This window comes from Equus asinus, chromosome 8 (genome assembly GCF_041296235.1).
Source record: "Equus asinus isolate D_3611 breed Donkey chromosome 8, EquAss-T2T_v2, whole genome shotgun sequence".
Classification (NCBI taxonomy): Eukaryota; Metazoa; Chordata; class Mammalia; order Perissodactyla; family Equidae; genus Equus; species Equus asinus.
The window spans coordinates 2,256,757-2,275,358 of NC_091797.1; the positions used below are offsets into that span (position 1 = coordinate 2,256,757).

Sequence of the window (18,602 nt, forward strand, 5' to 3'; positions counted from 1 at the left end):
GTTTTTAATTTCTCACTGAAAGAAAAGCTTTTTGCTCCTTGCCCTGACCTACTTAGACCCTACCAAGCAGACATTGCTGGACAAACAAGAGCCTTCCTGTCTACTGCGAGAGCCAGAAAAATGATGCGAAGAGCACACCAGGTCCATTTATAACATAAAACTGTTTAAGCCGCACCTAGGAGCATTCCAATTGCGAGTTTTCAGACTTCGTGTATTTCTGTAACATTTGAAGAAGGATGGTGGAAATTTCCCTGAACTATTAAATTTTAGATATTTTATCATTTGGTACTGTATTTAAGATATAAATAGAGAGAGAGTTATTAAGTGTGTGAGAGTTACTGGTTTACTTGAATATCACGTTAAGAAATCTTTTGAAATGTGTAAAGCTGCAGCTATAAACATGCTGCTTAAGAGCTGGATATGTCATTGATGGGCCTGCACATCTTGAAATAACTGGAAACAGGATTTCCTGAAGTGATATATTTGTTATACCTAACTTTCCTGTGCTGCCAGGTACTGAAAATAAGGAAAGAAAAACACGGTACTAAGAAAGACGAGGTGAATATATATCATATATATATATATATATATATATATATACATATGTATAAATTATACATATATATTTTTTGCTAACAAGGGTGCAACTAAGAAAAAGAAAAGTTGGCAGACTGTGCTAAGATGAATTTCGTGTGTTTTTTGAATCTTGGTGGAATCACTCTGGGTTTGAAGTCCTAAATTTTGATGGTGAACAAATTTGTTTTGGCTCAATATTTATTGGCTCACCTAGCATAAATTGTTATAACTTCACCCTGTTTTCTCCAGTATTTTTCTCCAGTATTTCCTAGAAGTTAAAAAAATTTCCCTTGCTAAAATATTGCTTTAATAATAACTTAATAGTAAGATCTAACATGTATTGAGTGCGTCCACGTGATGGGCACGTGCTAAGCACTTTAATGCATCATTTCATTTAATCTCAGAACAGCTCTGTGCAGTAGTGTCATTAACCCTGTTTTGCAGATGAAATTATTCAGATTCTGTGAGGTTAGGTAACTTGACCACAAAGCTAGTAAATTGTGGAATGGTATATAATGATAATCGCTAAGATTTATGTAGTAAATAATGTAACACATTAAATCTTCACATAAACCCAACGATGAGGGAAAGAAGAGTGACAGAGAATAAATAGTGAAGCCAGAGGTGGACCTTGTCAGTTCGACCGCAACTCTCAGTATTAAGTGTTCGCTATGAGTGTTAGCTTATAAAGATGAGCTGTCCAGTATGGTAGCCACTAGCCACATGTCACAATTCAAACTTAAATTAACATTTTTTAAAAGTTCAGCTCTTTCGTCATGCACTAGCTACATTCAAGCGCTCAACAGCCTCACATGGCTGGTGGCTACCATATTGGACAGTGTCGACTACAGCACACTTCTATCATCTCAGAAAGTTCTATAGAACGGTGCTGCTCCAGAGGTGCTATGCCAGTGTTTTCCCGATGAAATTTTAGTGAAATAATGTGGACTTCAGGAAGAGATTTGGGAAACACTTGCGTTTTATTGCCAACACATGAACTAATCATCATTTGAGGTGGACTAATTTTACTGATGGCTCATCTAATTAATTTTATTTTTATTCTTTTTATCACAAATTCCCTGGGAGAAAAATTTCTGATTTTGTCCCTAAATTCTGGAAATTTTGGATCTGTCGTTCCCTTTTCATGGGTTATACAACTTCTAGTAAATTTCCATTTGGGAATATTATGTGGCAAAAAGATTTTCAAGGAAACAAGAGGTGCAAGAGAGTATTAAAAATCTACTCTAGAAGTTGGAATTCTTCCGATATATAAATTTACATGTTCCTTAGCTAAGAAGAATACTGCTGTTGAAATAAACCATTTCGTTCTATTTCGTCATTTGAAACAACTCTTGTCTTTTCTGAATGGCATATGTTGCTCTATTTTAATGCTGTTTCAAGAATAATCAAGAAGAAATATCCTTACTTTGAATATCTTTGTATTTTCATGCGTCTCTGAGTTCTTCTCTCCTCGTTTCTTGTATTTAAAATAATTAAATAAGAGGAGAAAATGCAGCTTACTGCCTAAACGCTGACATTCTGGGTACCTGTTGGAATTATTCCAACTTATGAAGGAGTTTGGAATGATAATTTCAGAACTTATTGGATGCATTTCAGATGGAGACCTGTTTCTATGGCAACATATTAGGTTTACAGACTGAAAGACTATTACACACAGCATTAACTAAAATCACACATGCACAGGATGACTCCCCTCCTTCTCTAGAAAACTCATTGAAAGAAAAAACAAAGCTAGGGCAGACTGAACCCACACCCAGTTGCCTGTAACCATTCTCTAGTCACCTATAGGTTGTCCTACCCAGCCCTAGAAATAATCAATTTCACAGCCAGTATGTGCTATCTGAGGGGAGGGGTTTCCTTATCAGGGCAGTGCTGGAGTCCCAGTACTAGTTAGTAAGGAAGTGATTACTGGCAGGTTACTTGTGGGAGCATCTTGCCAGGCGGCATCAGCTAGGCACATGAGTCAGAGGTGAATCTAAGATCTGGGGCTGGGAGTGAGTAGTTCAGGCACCGGAGGAAACAAAACAAGATTGAAAAGAAGGACTAGACTCAACATGGAGAAACCACTGGGGAGCAGCAGGGAAAAAATGGGGTAATTTGGGCCTGGGGTGGTGAATGTAGAGTCTCTGAGGAGGGTAGTGCTGTGCTGTGCTAAGCTGCAAGTGGAGGTCTTTAAGGAAAGGACCATGAGCTTTATCTAGTGTGGAGTTTTAGGTCCTGGCCAGTGTTGAGAAATAATTCTCCATGAGTCTCTTAAATTTCTATACATCTTATGAGCAGAGGCATTGACTCTCTTTATTCCAGATTATATTCTCAAGGATGATGGTATAGTGAACAGCCTTGGAAGACAGAGACGGCGTCTCTATCTGGAGTAAGGGTCGGGTTCATTTATGCTTCGGTGTAATGAATACGTCTCCCTCCAGGATAAGGTCTGACAGGCTTACTGGCCATTGGGAAAGATTTGGGTTTCCTAAGTTCTCCGCAACACGCCCCACTACACGTGCAGGTGTTACCTGGCCTTCTTCACATCACCCTGTGGGAACCGGGGCCCAGGGAACCAGCACAAATGCTCATACTCTGGCTACAGCTAACTGTCCTTTGTCTCTGACCCAGGAATCTTTTGTCTTCTGCCACCACCTCTGAATCTGTGGGAGCCTATCTTGTTAGCTTGCAAGTAGGCTAAAATTCTGAGCCCCTCACAGTCTTCAACAGTCACTATGGTTTGGCAATGATCTTCATCTTCCTCAGCTTGAGCCCAGAAATACTGTAAAAGATACTGTTATTACCCGATGCGTCCATAAACCCTGGGCCTCAGCTTCCTTATGCTGTCCTCACTGTCGGGAGGTGCAAGGGTGAGAAGAGCCTGTGACTGTTTTGACTAGGATCCTGGAATCTCTTGCCGCCCTGTTTCCCAATATCTCTAGTGTAAACGGTGGAAAGAGAGAATCTGTAGTTACCCATATGTGTTGACTTGCACTGGATTTTGTGTTTACCAATAGCATCTAGTTTTAATCTTTTTGTCATGGTTGTATTTATGCAGAAGCACTATATAATAATTTTGTCATTTTGTTTAGATTGCTTAATTTTTATCACTAGTGGCCTCTATTATCTCACGTGGACACTGACACCTACCTTGAATTGGATTTGCGTTTCCCCCTCTTCCTTAGATTTGGCTGCTGTGACCTGCCATTCAGTACATATTGTATGGCTTGCCTGGGTGTGACATTGTGTTTGATGAGCCCCTCTTAGGAGATTGTTATGACCCAACTAATATGCAGGATATGGAGAAGATATTTATGTCACAACTGGGAAATATTAGAATTTTAATTATAATGTGAAAGGAAAAAATTATTAATTCTAAAACTATTTCTTGTTTTGTACTCTTGCAGAGGATCAAAAATATAGATGTGGGGGGCAGGCCCCGTGGCCTAGTGGTTAAGTTCAGCATGCTCCACTTCAGTGGAGCCTGGGTTCAGTTCCCAGGCACAGACCTACAGCACTTGTCAGTGACTGTGCTGTGGTGGCAACTCACATACAAAACAGAGGAAATTGGTACAGACGTTAGCTCGGGGCAAATCTTCCTCAAGCAAAAAGAGGGAGATCGACAACACATGTTAGCTCAAGGCGAATCTTCCTCAGCAAAAGAAACAGATGTGACTTACATTTTGCTGTTAGCAGGTCTAAGATGGTTTTGTGACTCTTTCCACCTGGTTTTGACTTCTTATTGCTGAGAATTCCAAAACACTTGAGCCAGGATTGTTCCAGATCACCTCCTCACCTACCTCGCGCCATTACAGCTTCACACAATGTCTAAGTTTCTAGGGGAAAAAAAGATGTGTGTAAAAATTTCTACCAAATGGAAACTGTAAAAGATGACTTCCCTTCTCAACAACTAGCTTGAGAGTTATTTCTGTTCTCTTCACATTCAAGTTCCTATGTAATGATGGGACCTTTTTAAAAATACACAAATTAGTGGTTTTAATTTGCAATTTCATTCACACTACAGAAGTATGGGAATTCTAATGGCACTGGCAATTAACATGTCCATTTGTGCCCAGTCTTGTCTTGCTAATATATAATGATTGGTGTGGAAAAGAGCAGAGCATAGGTCAATGGAGACATGACCTATAATTTCTAATCATGTGTGTCTGGTGACTTGCACTGAATTTGTAGTTAGAAACAGCCCAGAGCTCTAATCCTTTGAATTGAATTTTTAAGCAAAAGCACTATTTAACTATTTTAGAGGTTTTTCTGTTTTTATGGCTCAGTTTGTATCACTATTCAAAATGTCCATCTGTTCTTCTTGAGTACCGAGAATAAAGTCAAGTTTGCGTGTTGCTTTTCCCGCTGCTAATGAGGTAGAATATAACTAAAGAAGGAAAACATCTGCGTATTTAGCAGCCAATAAAAAAAATGCAGTGCAACCACCCAGACTCTCAGGAGCTTGCAGGCATTACAGTTATAAAATTTGTTTTGCTTTTCTTTCAGGTCATTCTCTTCCATTTTTTTCCTTTGCTAGTGCAGAGGAAGCAGTTATAAAGATTTTTTAAAAGATCTGGCAATGCTGTTAGATGATGCTAAATCCGTATAGTACCTAATTTAAAGTAAAAGTAGCCACGCCCTTTCTCCTACTCCTGATTCCTTATGTTTCTTAGCAGCTGGGTGAGGAGTTCCCCGCTCTGACTCTTCACGCCCACAGATCCGAGCATACGTGCTGTGACAGCCTGTCGCAGTCGGTTTGGGCTGCTATAAAAATCAGCATAGACTGAGTGGCTTACAAACAGCAGAAATGCATTCCTACAGTTCGGGAGGCTGGGAAGGCCAAGATCCAGGCACTGCAGACTTGGTGTCTGGTGAGAGCCCTATTCCTGGTTCATAGACGATTGTCTTCTTGCTGTGTCCTCACATGACGGAAGAGACAAGAGAGGTCTCTGGGGTCTCTCTTAGAAGGGCGCTAATCTCGTTCCTGAGGGCTCCACCCTCCTGACTTAATCACCTTCCAAAGGCCCCACCTCTGAACTCTAACACACTGGAGATTAGAATTTCAACATATGAATTTTGAGGCCCCAAAATTCAGCAATAGCAGAGTCCATTTAATGACGAATAAGTTCAAAGGAAGTCATCCTTGCCACCAGGAACTTCTGCACGTCTCTTAGAGAATAATCTGCAGAGGCAAAGTTACATCCACACACTCTACCATGGCCAGTTGGTAAAAGCTGCCCAGGAACACTTGATCCATTTCTGATAGAGTATAACATAACGGTGAACTCTCGTTTCCATGCCAGCATAAAGGCTATCCAGGTTTTCCTCAGTAAAATATCTTTACAGCTCTGAAATATGCTATGTCCAGAACTTCTCTGAGAAAAACATATCCTAGAAATGGATGGAAATGATATCCTAAAGACATTTTATTAAACTGCTCTGGAAGATGTCAGTAGTGTTGGTAAACCACAATATTGGACTTTGGAAACAATTGAGACCCTGACAATTTTAGGGTTGATTGTTGATTCTGCCACTTGTAATTCTGATCGTCTGGCCACATTTAAGAGTATTTAAAACTTTTTTAAGTTGTTGAACAACACTAAGATGGCATGACGTAAGAGCAGGCATTTAAAAAACAATCAGTTAAAGGTCAGCACCAGTCTGCCTGTGTGCTCTTCTACTAAGAGATTCACCTGGGGACCCTGCCATTAGCTGTCACGCATCGTCAAGACTCACTCTTAGTAACACTGAAGGAAGTCAATTTCTTTTCTCCACGCGTAGCTACTGGAAGGAAATCTCCTTTGACAGGCACTTTCCCAAAGATCCAGCAGGAGGGGACAGATAATAGGACTGACGCGTAGAGAGAAATTAGGAGTATACAAGAATCTCAAGTAAAAAGCTGCAGACATGAATTGCTTTAGGAATATCCTTGCAATTACGGTAGTCCAAAAATATGTGCTGATTTAACTTAGATTTAAATATATGCTGAGAACAAATCCGCAGAGTTAAGATTTAAATTATAAATCAAGAGTTTCTTGCTTCTTTTAGACAGTTCTTAAATAACAGCTTTATGATCCTGTTTTTCTTTGTAAGCATATAGGATAAATCAAAATGCAAAAATTTAAGCAACAAATCATATTTACGCTTGACATTATTATTCACTCCAAAGAGAAATAATTAGGAAGAAATTATTTCATGCATATGAATAGAAAATTCTTTCTGCCTAAGGCCATAACTATTTTATTTGAATACATGGGAGGATGTTATAAAGAATCTCACGCATTTGACTTTGGGCAATTTTAATCCATCAATTAGCTGCTGGTTGTCTTTTTTTATGCCCTGTATTTGATTGAATTCATATAGATTCTGATATTTTGTTTGTTATTCCATTCTTCCGCTGTATTTTATTGCTTAGTTTTGCTTTAACTCTTATAAAATCTGCTCTGTGTGGGTCTCTTAAAATTTATTATGGTTGATGGATTCCAGAATGCAAGAGGCAGAGAGTAAAATAGACTGAGCGCAGGCTTTGAAGTCAGACAGGCCTAGGCCTGGACCTCAGCTCTACCCCTCACTACCAGGGGGGTCTTGGAAAGGTTGCTTGATTTATCAGAGCCTCGATTTCTTTGTATTATAATATTGGGACAATGGTAATTATCCTGCACAGTCGTTGGGAGGGTTGCAGATGTTACATACAAAGCACGGTAGTAGCTCTTACATCCTGGCAGGTTGCATCAATCCGTTTTCTTCTGCACGTATTGCTTCCCATGGGCAGGAAAGCACACCTGGCCTGAAGGACGGGTCCAACAGCTCGAAGTCTACTCAGACTGGACTCTGATTCTGGGTGTTTGTAGGGTAACCAACCATCCCTGTTTCCTTGGGCCTGGGGTGGCTCCCAGCACACCAGACTTTCAGGGCTAAAACTGGGGAAATCCTGGGCGAGCCGGGATGAGCCAGTCCTCCTAGATGCCTTGTCTGTATGTTAGTGAGAATGAAATGTGGACTCTCTGCAAAGACAATGTGTGTGTGTTTGTGAGACATGAACCTCAGCCTGGAGGTTTTATAAGACAAAGAACCACTCAAACTGAGTGTCACGAGAATTGTGTCTCACTGCCCTCCTTGTATTGCAGGAAAACAGTTCTCGCACTTTGAGGAAAGGGTCTCAATCTAGTTGCCTACCCTGAAAATTAAACCAACCAGGAATTAAAAGTAACTGCAAACACGGCCAAGCAATTGAGTAGAGACCACTGATGCAGTGAGCGCGTAATTACAACTTTGAAGCATGATTTATCTCGGTTGATGCCTCTAAATTGGGACGTGATTCTTCAGTTTTCAATAATAATTGACAGGTGAAAGGTTTCGTTATTCTAAACATGAACATACTATGTTTAGATGACCTATGTATTGATCTCCTACATACTTGGAAACTAGGACTTGAAGCAAGGAACAGCTTTCTGTATCCCAAGGCTCCCCACGTATCCTGCTGTTCAAGGCCAGAGTCATACAATCTCTTTGACTAGAGATTTCTTTGAAGTGCTATGTCTTGTCCTAATTATTTTCAACAGAATATGCTTCTTTTGCTTTCTTGGCTCAGTCTTATTAGCGTGTAAGGATAATTTTCCCTCCCAGATGACTTTGCTGCCTCCTGGGCAAGTTGAGTGATGCCACATGCAGCTGGTGTAAAGATAACTAGGTCAGGCTGCTTGGTTGGGCCCGTGAGAAGCCCAGGGAGTGCTGTTTTAGTTTAATATTTGTGCGCCTGTTTGTAGGAAAAGAAGACATAATTTGGTAAATAGGTTTGATTCTCTTTTAACCTCAGATACAATCTTCATCTCAATTAAAAAGAAACTAGATCTAGAGTGTATTCCAAGATCCAGTGAGGATGCATATGTGTTCAGCCACCCCTGAAGTTTTTAGGTTTGGGAACTGGCTCTATACCGCTGGTCCTCAACCTGGCTGCTCCTTAGACTCGCTGAAGGTGGGGGTAGAGGTTGGGAGGGTGGGGTGGAGGAGGAAATTAAGAAATACTGAGGCCCAGGCAGGGGTCCATACAAGACCAATTAAATCTGAATCTCTGTGGGTGGATCTGAGCATCTGAATTTTTAGGAAGATCCCCACGTGATTCTAAGAGGCTCTTTCTAACAGCTGTAATGTGTCTTACGGATCCAAAAATTCAGAGGACAAGTAGTCCCAGAATGTCAGGCATGGTGTGGCAGCTTTGAGAGAATCACACTGAGCGGAGAACTCACATTCTATTTGAGGGGGTTCTCTTTCCACTCTCCTCTTGGAACCCCTCTTCCCCGTGCTTCCAGGGAGGTGCACACCTATAACATGTCCTTCTTTAGTGAGTGTGCACAATGCAGGTCAGCCCGAGGTCCACCGTATGCAGACAGGCCCGACGCTTATGTCCTCTCCCCGTGGGACTGTCTTCTTCCCAGACGAAGCCCTCCTGGGCTGGCGATGGGACTCAGAGCGGGTGTTCTCGTGAACAGAAACCGCGCATGTAGCCTTCCTTCCTTGAACTTTTAACGTATGGTAGTGAGGACCTACGGGACGGTTCTCGTAGGAATGAAGAGAAACATGAACTTCAGGGACGGGTTTGCCAATCGGGAAGGAGGAAAAAGGAGGGAACACAAAAATATGGAAAAAGAGCCGCTTTTGCTTTCTCTTCCCTAAATAAACAACAGCAGCAATCACACCACCACCGCCAAGCAAACGACGTTAAAAACCTACAATTTGAAGGAAAGCTAAATTACTTTAAGATTGAATGTAGAAGACTACAATATAATGTATAACTCACCTTAGCCTGTGAAAATGGCAAGGAAACAAAAATGACAGTATGCTCAAATGATTACCTGGATACCAGGCCCGCTGCAGGGGAAAGGCTGAGAATCCCAATGCGGGAAAATTGAGCGCCATCAGCAGAGCAATCCGCCGTCTGGCTGGCCCAGAGGAGCATCTCTATTTTCTAAGGTCTGTAAGTAGTGGTGGGGGAGACAGGATAACGGAAAGGGGAGAGAAGAAAAGGAAAAAGACAATAATATAGGGGAGTCAGTACACGGAAAGCTAAACTTGGGGCAATACTGACGAGGTCCTGGGTTTGGTTTGGTTTAATTTTATTCCCTTTAAAAGACACACACACGCGCGCGTGCACACACACACACACACAAACACACCCAGGTGCTGGATGGTGAGGGGAAAGGAGAAATAAGGCACCCCTCCTACTCTAAGGGAGCTAACTGTCTCATTGGAAAGCTTATTTTTACGTAGAAGAAATATAGAATGATTTAAAGACAATATAAATCACCAAAGTGATTGCCTGTTTTCCTGTTGTTTAATTTCCTGATTATAAAGATGATAATGCCTATTGTAGAGAAGTTAGGAGTTAAAGAAAAATGTAATGAGGAAAACACTGGTGGTCTCATCCCTGAGCTCTTCCTCTGTCGAGTTCTGCACTGGCTCCTTGCCCTCAAACGTGGGCCGCCCTCCACCCTCTGTCCCCGCATTGCCGCAGCGGGGATGGCCTTGCCCACCCTCACAGTGGCCGCGTGATCAGATGACTCAATATAGGTCAAATGCTTAGAACAGCACCAGCATGTAATAAACACCACACAATTGTTATTTTTAAAAATGATTTTAAGACAAACAAATAAACAAACAAGCTTTTGCTAAATCCTGTTGTCCTCCAACGGCTGCCTTGGCTTCTCCCTCTCTTGTCTCCTGACCTCCACTGACGCTCGTCTCTTCTCTTCCACTGTGGTTAGCTCTCCGCTGCAGCCGTGCAGAAACATAATCCACCCCCAGTCTCTCACTGGGGTGCTTTCTCAGCTCAGCTGAATCTCCACTTCTTCCCAGCATCCATCTGCCTTACAGGGTTGGTCAATCTGATGCCAGATCTGGTCCTTTTCACATCTTCTGGAAATAAAAATAACAGTCTTTGGAAACGGATCCTAAGCTCTGACACCTGTCAAGCTCGATCCTTGAGCATCTGGGCCTGAGTCTTCTTGTCTGTTTATCCACCCAGACCTGTTATAGTGTTTATCATCATCTACCTTGTATTGACATTGTTGCTGTGCGTCTGACCTTCTCCCCAGACAGGTGACAGTGACCCATAATGTTTATTTTGTATCTCAAAAGCCTGTTTCATGAATATTTGTCAAGTTGAGTTGAAGTCCTAAGGTGTTACTCAAGGCACTTACTATTTACCACCGTGTGTTTTAATTACTAAAGTATTTGTCTTCACTCCTCTACTGTATTTTAAGGTCTTTTGAGTTGATAATTTGCCTTCTTCAATTTTGATTACTCGGCTTTTTTCAAACCTGGGTCCTGCATATAAGGGGTGCTCCCTAAATACTTCTGAAATAAAAGCACTTTGTGCTTTGCACGTGGATTAGCTCACTGAGTCTCAGAGTGAGCCTCCAAGGGACATCCCCGTTTGGCAGAAAAGGAAGCTGTTTCAGTGACGTTACAGGACTACCGACAGGACACACGGTGGGGGACCGAGGAAGAGCTCGAGTCCAGGTCTTCCAATCTTAGATGCTCCTGCTTTCTCTACTATACTCTTCTGCCTGTGAAACGGAATGTCACGTCATTTCATTAAATGACTTTTCCTATGAGTGAGGAGAATGGAGACCATCTGGCTGGAGGGACGGGGGACTTCGAGGAAGGGGTGCTTGCTGAAGAAGGCCTTGGAAGTGTGCCCTGGGTGGGGCGCGCAGTGTGGTAGGTGAGAGACGAATGGTGTTTTGGAAGATGTAGCACATGAAGAGAAAGGTTACATTTTATATTAAATATAATATTTTATATTAAAATATTATATATAATTTATATAATATTTTATATTAAAACTGGCATCGCTATTTCTCAGCGGTACTTAGGTCTGGCAGAAAGCGAAACCTTAACTTTTTAAAGGAAACACATGAATCGCAACTATGCAAATTATAGTTGAATTTGTCTCCGGTGTAACTCTGGTCACAGAGCAACAGGAATGAATGTGGTGGGCTCTGTAGGCAACACAGCAAAACCCCGAGGCTTTTTATAATCTTTCAATTTCTTTAAAAAAGCCTTTTTAAGGTTATTTATAATCCAACGAGGGTCACCTAACTTGGTGGATTTTTTCTTTTTAAATAGCTGCTCACAAGAACACGTCAAGGGTCTCTTATTTAGCCTCCAGATATAACACTGAAGTTATTTATTTCTTGCCTTCTGTGTTTATAGTGTGTATTTGTGGACAACTTTATTATGGTACAAATCTGTAGCCAAATGTCATTTCCCAATATTGTACAAGAGACAGAGTTCTACTTGTTACTCCTATGATTCTTATAATAACAGTTTACAGTATTAACATTTTCTGGCTTTCCATGGTGTCCTCTCAGATAAGAGAGCTTAGAAGAACATCTACAGTGCTGAAAGCCTGCGGGGCTGCAGTTTCTCTACATCAGCTTCTGAAGGCAACCCCGTGTAGCGAGTTGTCCTTGTTGAGGCCGATAATTCTAGGTCATTTATTCTTTATTGCTTCTTTACTATTTTGTTCCGCTTGACTGAATGGGTTTTAGGAAATACACCACGGGCATGCCGATTCCCATTTGAGTTTCTCCAGATACACTCTGCCTCTTTCTGCCTCCCTTCTGAGCTCCTCTGGAGAGCTCATCTCACCATTCAGAGCAACTTCCATTGCAAATCTCTCCCCTGCACACAACACGTCTCCCACTCTTGGCTCTGTGCCTTCATTCTTGTAGCCTGAAGCCATCACTGAGTATGTACCCAGGATTCTCTTGGACCTCTATTTTTTTAAGTAATGTGTATCTTTATTTACCGATCAGCTTTCCCCCAAGGAAATGAAGGCATTGCCAGCTGCTGATGCCATCGACCCTTCCTAGCAGCTCACTTTAGTCAAGCTTAGTAGCCTCTTATTAGTATTAATGGAAGAAATAAATCATAACGTCAGTGGCAGTATAAAGACCTCTTGCCTCTCTTCCCTTGCTGCTGGCCTCAGGGCACCTGGTGTTCCTGTGTCTTGACGGAATCCCCAAACTGAGAACCCTTTGCAGACAACAAAAATGTTCTACTAGAACTGTGCCACTCCACAACTGAAACCCTTATTTCTACGTTTTCCACTGTAGCAAATGGATTGCAGATTCGTTTTTCAGTGACAGAACATTTATGCGGTAGGCAGCCGAATATAAGATAGTCTCAAACATTGTCAGACCCTTTATTTATTTATTTGCCAAACACAGTTTAATGACACTAATGTGCTCAAGCCCTAGGTTACCTGTGACACACAAATAATGTTTTCACAAAGCTAAGTTGTGTCTTAACATCATCAAACACACTCCGTGCATTTTCACGCCTCTGAGGTTTTGCTCATTGTTCCAACTGCCTTGTAACCCTTTCTGCCCTTCTCTGCTTGGAAAATACCATTCATTCCTCAAAGTCAAGGTCAAATGTCACTTGCTCTGTGAAATGCTTTTGAATCCTCCTGGACAATACCAGTTTCTCTGCCTTTCTGTCTCCAGAATGCTTGTTTATGGTTCTACTTATTTTCTTTGGGGGTCCTTTTAGGCCAAAGTGTGCTTCACAGTTTTGGGGTGTGGGTATGTGTGTGTGCATACGTTGTGTCCGTCTTTGGGAGCAGATAGGCATCACTTGGCTCTGAAAATTTCCTTAGTGCCCAGCACTGTGCTCTAAATATGACGTTGGTTGAAGTTTGGCTACTGAGAGACATACAATGTGATGACTGCAGCCGGTGAGAAAGTGTGGGAGGGATTATAAATCCTTGAGGTCTCTAACTTGCGGGAGTTTAGAACCTGAGACAAATTTTGATATGGATAGAACCACAGGAAAATATATAAAAGACCTTTCCTACCACTCTTTGTAGCTTTTAGCAAAGCTCCAGTAAGGTAAACCTTTGGCCACAGCTCGCTCAATTAGGGCACCAAGTCAGTGACCAGTACAACGGGAAAATCTTATCAACTCTCTCTTTTTTTAATTATATAAGTTTCAGGTGTATGATATTATAATTCAACATCTGTATGCACTGCAAAGTGATCACCTCCAAAAATCTAGCTATCATCTATCACCCTATAATTGACTCCCTTCATCCCTTCTGCCCACCCCTTCAACCCCCTTCCCTTCTGGTAACCACTGATCTGTACTCTGTATCTATGAGTTTGTTTCTGTTTTGTTTGTTTGTTTTTTCATTTGTTTTTTAGATTCCACATATGAGTGAAATCATGTGGGGTTTGTCTTTCTTCTTCTGAGTTATTTCATTTAGCATAATACCCTCAAGCTCCATCCGTGTTGCTGCAAATGACAAGATTTCATTCTTTTCATGGCTGCATAGTATTCCATCACACACATATGCACACATCTTCTTTATTCATTACTTCCTCAATGCACACTTAAGTTGTTTCCATATCTTGGCTACTGTGAATAATGCTGCAGTGAACATATAGGGGTGCATGCATCTTTCCAAATTAGTGTTTTTGTATTCTCCAGATAAATACTCTTTCAGGAGTTCTTCAGCTTGGTAGTTTAAGAAGAAAAGAAAATAATAATGAAGGATTAGATGCACAGTGAAATGGAAAATGTACTTAAGCACATCCTGCATTGTGTGTGTGTGTGTACTCAGAAACGATAATTATGGGAAGAACATTGGCTTTGGTGTCAGATAAATCCAAGCTTAGTTTGGCCTGTCACTAAGGAGTTTCTCTTAGTGAGTTATCTAACGTCTTTGAGCCTCACTTTCCTCAACTGTAAAATGGCAATAATAACAGTCATGAGGATTAAAGGGCATAACTTCTTTAAGTAGGAAGCACAGTTCTTGGCATGGTGGAGGAGTGGGCCTCTCCCATCTCCTTCTTATATCGCACTTCTAGAAAAGGTCCCAGAAACCCTGGTGGAGCCGTTGGCCATGACAGACGGGGATGATGGCAGCAGTCCTGGTCCTGAGCTTCCGTCACCATCCTGGCACTCCCTGTCCACTTTTGCACCCTTGCTGGTCCACCCTGGACTGCTCGCTGCCTGGGACCCCTGGGTGCTGTAATGGTGGGGCCCTTGTGGCCTGTCGAGGCTCTGCCTTCAGTCCTGAAGAACACAGGGTCTCTCTCACCTGCCCACGGGTCGCTGCGACTGCCATTCCTGGCGTTAACTGTGGTTTCAGGGATGTTTGAAGTGCAGGAGTGGTGGCAGGCAGGACTCCCCTGGGGCTGCACTTTGGTGCCTCTGGAATGTCCACACACGCCTCTCTGCTCTGTGGTCAGTCGGTGGCTGTGAGTTCACAGCCCCACAGGGCTTTGGGTGAGAACAAGGACGTCTTTCAAAAACCACAAGCTGCTGGAAGAGCCTCCCCCACTTACTCAGATGTTTCTTTCTCTACAGTTGTTTTCTCTTTCGAGGTTACAGCAGTCAGAATTAAAAGCTGTAGCCTTGACTCCAAGGCAGAGTTCTTCCTCCCGGGGTCTGCGGTCCATTCCATGCGTGCTGGATGATTGCATTTAAGTTTTCTGAAAGAAAATGCGCAAGTCCTCTGAGTGATGTCTATCACGGAAGTTGTAAAACTGTGCCGAGTGTGACCACAGCTTGTGCGTAGAAATGGACTGAAGAAAACATCCTAAAACGTTCACAGCGAGTTGTCCCACTGAGTGATTCCTTTTTTCTACGTCTATATTTCTACTTTTCTGTAATGTTCCCATATTATTTCTAAAATTAAGAAGCCGGTTTTATATCCGTGTATTTGTAAGCATCTTGTTCACAGTGCTTGCTTGTTCCACAGTGATTGGTGGAGTCACCTGATCTTGTGTCTGTTCAAGCCTCGGTCAACAACCTGGGAGGCCTCTTCCGTCACCAAGTCACCGTGAACTCATGCGGCCCTCCTGCCTCTTCCTCTAAGCTCCTTCACCAGGAGAACTGATGGTCACATCTACCTTGTTGGACTGTCATGAAGTACAAATGGGATGGTGATGATAAACGTTCTTGAAGAACCACAGAGCATCGTGAAAGAGAAGGTATGATTGTGGGTGAGGTGAGCGTCAAGGGCTTGTTAAGGGCAGCTTTGCGGGAGGAAGAATCGTGCGAGTAGCAAATGACCAGAGATGTGAGTGTGGGCGCAGGAGCGGGCTTCCGATTGGCTTGCCTCCACAGCTGCAAGTGGGTTTTCCCACTAGCTGTATGTTGCCTAAGGGTTTCCCGCCTCTAGCACAGCGACCTTCTTCACCCCTAAGGAGATCTGAATGAGCCACCACTTCCTGCCGCAGAATGGGGCAGAGTGGGAGAGTTAAGTACGGGAGAGCGCAGCATTATAGCGAAAAAATGTGTCGCTGAACTTCATTGTGCTCCAGGCACCATTTTAAGCTCTATTTTAAGCATTCATTTTAATTCTTGACGTATGCCTATAACATGGCTACCTTTATTATTCATGTTTACAGATGAGGAAACTGAGTCACAGGGAGGTCAATTACCTCTCTGGGGTCTCCTGGCTAGAAAGTGATGGTGCTGAGATTTGAACCTAAGCAGTCTGGAGAGCCCACACTCCTAACCTGGGGGATTTCTCCGTTTAGTTAGAAGGCTAAAATGCGCGGGGGCCTGGGAGGACAGAGGGAATGGCTCACCTACCGGGGAGGGGTAAATTTAGTCGTTCATTTTGTGTCTTTTTTCTTCAATAGACTTTCATGAACAATCAGAGTGCGTTGTGTTTGCACATTTATCCTGAGAACAACCCTAAAATGGAATCAATTATGATGCTTCAATATTGCATAAGGAATATGGAAAATAACCAAGAATGGAATATTTGCTTAAAATCAAAATTATCCGGAAATCAAATTCTAGTCTGACTCCTTAGCTTAGGTTTCGAATTTCAGGATTACACTGCCACCTAGTGCAGACAAACATTTTCGCAGAGTGTGAAAGCTAGTGAATGCGCATAAAATTTCACAGGATGCAACATAAACAATGCTTATTTAAGGGTTCTTTCATAAAACAGAAAGAGCGATTTCAGAATTACAGATCTCTATCTATGTGTTTTTTTGCTGAGGAAGATTTGCCCTGAGCTAACGTCTGTTGTCAATCTTCCTTTTTTTTAAAGCGAGCTGCCACCACAGCATGGCTGCTGACAGGCGAGTGGTGAAGTTCTGAGCCCAGGATCTGAACCTGGACTGCCAAAGTGGAGTGTGCCAAACTTAACCACTAGGCCACTGGGGCTGGCCTCTATGTTTTAATGGTAAAGGGTAACATGGAATTCAGGAACACACTTTAGATTTCTTGCTTGATAAATGAGCATAGCGCAGAGAGAAGACTTGGGTTTCTGTACTTCATTCTGCTGAGTAAATTTCTTGATACATGTCTAGTAAGGAAATTAGTACAATTTTTTCATGAGCACAAAAGTTCCCAGTGGGTCTTATGCGTTCAGCTAATAATTATTTAAAAAATTTATGCAGCAAATACTTAACTAAACACGTACACTCTGAAGGTCAGTATCTGTTCTAACAAAGGAGGGGGAGCCTAACGGAGTAGAAAACGTGAGCTTTGTGAGCCGTGGTTCTCGCTGGACCAGCAGCCCAGCGTCGCCTGGGGGCTTGTTGGAAAGGTGAGTTCTCAGACCCGCCGGGATCTCCTGAATCAGACTCTGGGGCTGGAGTCCAGTGACGTTTTTAACAAGTCGTTCAGATGATTCTGACGCAGTGTGGGAAGCACTGACAGAGAAGACGTCCTTCCAGGATGGGAGAAGCAGGCTGAGGGGTCACACGAGGTTAATCAGAAGAAGGGTAGACTCAGGACACCAAGGGCTGCTGCAAACTGACGCTCACCCACGAAGCAGCGCTCCCGGTGGCAGCTCCTGGAAGCTCCTGGTTTCTGTGCAGGGGAATGGATTCCTCTCTTCCGTGGGGAAATGGAAATGCCCACATTTTAGGAGAAGCAAAAGTGATGCACTGAAAAGCCTGGGGATGGGGTTTATCTTAAATACACATTCTTCTATTAATGGTCTGTGGTGTGAACACATTTGTTTGTGAGTGATTCCAGAGAGAAATGGCTACTGTCATGGGCTCTATTTGCTTGCTTTATACGATTAGGCTACAATTACAAGTATAGGACCAAAATAAGCAGATTCAAAATAGAGCTTTGATTTTGCTGAAATGTCTTTGCAGTAAAACTGAACCCAATGCAAAACTGGGGGTGTCCTAGATTTAGCAGCTCTCTGTTAATCAGCCTCCCAGCCGGAGATCTCCGGGATAAATTTCTGGCTCGAGCTGTGGCTAATTTGCAGCATCCTCACACAGCTGATATGTGTCACTAGGAACTTTGGGTCTTTTATTTCTAAAGGTAAGATAGACAGAAGAAAGCTTAAAACTCCATATTATTACAAAGCTAATTTTTAAAGTGCCTCTTTGTTTTAATCTGTAAAATCTATAAATATGAGAGTCATGCCATGTTTAATTAACACAAGTTTATGGCAACTTCACTTAAAAAGAATATTTTCTAAAGAATATAGTTGTGTTAAAACCAAGGAACTTGCCCCACTATTCTGTGAGTTTTATGGGGCCTCCCAACCGTTGTGCCCCGTATCAGGAAGCAAGAGAAAATATACCTCTTGGCATTTCTAGAACCTACTGCATTTTAATCCAATGTTTTTAAAATCATGGGTTGCAACCCATTAGCTGGTCCTGAAATCAAGTTATTGAGATGGTCACCATCACTAAAAAACGAAATAGAACAAAACAGAAAGTAGAGAGCACCACCTTCAAGTGGGTAAGTGTTGTCTTCTGAAACTGTGTTTTGTGTACGTATCTGTATTGATCAAATCCAGTCGCTCCATCTCTCCAGCAACTTCACACGCACCTTTCTGAAGACACTTCTAGAGAAGTCCTCCGCGCCCTCAGCCCCTTCACCCAGTTCCCATAACAGCCAGAATAAAGTCCAAACTCTTTCACGGGTTTCAAGATCCTCCCTCAAGGTCCTTCCATTTATTGTTTCAGAAAACAACATCACCATCTACTCAGGAGCTCAAGCTCAAAGCCAGGTAGTTCTGCTGG

At 42.4% G+C, this 18,602-nt stretch overlaps 1 long non-coding RNA gene across 1 annotated transcript; it reads left to right on the forward strand.

Annotated features, from left to right (window-relative positions):
- The first annotated feature begins 14,961 nt into the window (after positions 1-14,961).
- LOC123287740 (uncharacterized) lies at positions 14,962-17,556 on the forward strand. The gene is made up of 3 exons (XR_006531086.2): positions 14,962-15,256; positions 15,350-15,581; positions 16,239-17,556. It is a non-coding gene; the product is annotated as an uncharacterized lncRNA (long non-coding RNA).
- Positions 17,557-18,602: the final 1,046 nt, after the last annotated feature.